This window comes from Limulus polyphemus, unplaced genomic scaffold, assembly GCF_000517525.1.
Source record: "Limulus polyphemus unplaced genomic scaffold, Limulus_polyphemus-2.1.2 Scaffold7607, whole genome shotgun sequence".
Taxonomy (NCBI): domain Eukaryota; kingdom Metazoa; phylum Arthropoda; class Merostomata; order Xiphosura; family Limulidae; genus Limulus; species Limulus polyphemus.
The window spans coordinates 3,007-4,509 of record NW_013673217.1 but is presented as its reverse complement, the minus strand read 5'-3'; positions in this window follow the sequence as shown (position 1 = coordinate 4,509).

The following is a 1,503-nucleotide window of genomic DNA, read 5'->3' as shown; positions in this document are numbered from 1 at the left end:
AGGTTGCTTTCTTTCTCTTTCTTTACGAACAGTAAACTTACTATTCTATTTCCAATATGGTACTGGAAAGTTTACTATGGACATGGTAACACGCGGTGAAACGTTGTATTTTATGTGTATGAATTACAACTATGTTGTCATAATTTCATCGTTTCTAAAAGTTGTAGCAACTCGAATGATGTTCGAAACAGTGTATTTGTTATCAAACTTTTTCAATGTTAATGAAGCGTTTGAGACCACGTTTTGTTTGTAACCTGCTATATAATACATGTGAATATTGACATGCACTCAGAAGCTCTATGCAGGCTTTGGTGGAAAATTGATTCCTGCGATATGATCTTGCGTATATTCAATACCGTCTAGGCTACTGCAACGTAACCTTGAACTATAAAAACTGGGATTGTAAGCCACTGTTATGAGTGAAGTTAGTAAATACAGCTGAGCATGTTTCACCATGGAAACGAGCGTCATTAACTCATGAGATACAGAGTGCTCAGTTTGTCTCCATCGGGTTATAATGTTTACTGGGTTTAGACCGTGTTAGTCGTGGGAACGTCACTATAAAGGGCTCATTAATTTGTGTAGGTTTGTCTAGCCTTCGGGAAATACCGTATATCTAGGTCACTCGTCATGTCTTGCTGCTGTTTCCGTTAATGTAGGCAGGCTTGATTTCATTATACCTGAACCAGATTAGCTACCCATTTTTATAGCATAAACACGTATATTTAGTTTATCTTGAGGATTCATAGAAAATTATTGTAAGAAAACAGCATGACTGATGACAAGTGGTCCACACGTTAAAAAATCCGAAGTTACCATACTTAAGCTTTTATAAATTAAACTATAATTTGATTAATCTTCACTTATTATTTGAATAAGTACCGACTAAAGATTTTTACAATTCAGATATCATTTTTACTTTTAACCTAGGTAGTACTCACAGTATATATTATTTTAATAATTGGTTCTTTCAGTAAGTCTTGTTAAAAACAAGAAATATCATTTTCAAACACAGTGATTCTATACCCTTTCGAAGCTATCCCAGTCATGTAGAGACCAATTATAATAATTATTGATTCTAACAAAAACCTGTTTTCAAATCTCTGACTGAATCTTCTGCCATGTATAAATACATATTTCTATATATATAAACCAGAAACAATGAAATAAAATTGAAACTCAAAATAATGCCTCCGTTATCATTCCCTGTTGTCGTCCTTAATTCATAAAGGATAATGCCTGTGGTCATAGCAACCAAATGTGTTGGGGATATTCCATTTATCAGACAAACCTGATACATCGGCGTTTGAATTTTGCATAATTTTGAGTTTCAATTTTATTATGTTATTTCTGGTTTATATTAAGTTCATTATTGTTTATAGTGCTGATTTTAATCGCCTATGAACAATTAATACATTGCATGGCATTATTATAATATATATTTATATATATAAAATCCTTTTCTACGAAAGGAAATAGGTAATTTCCTAAGTTAAATTAATA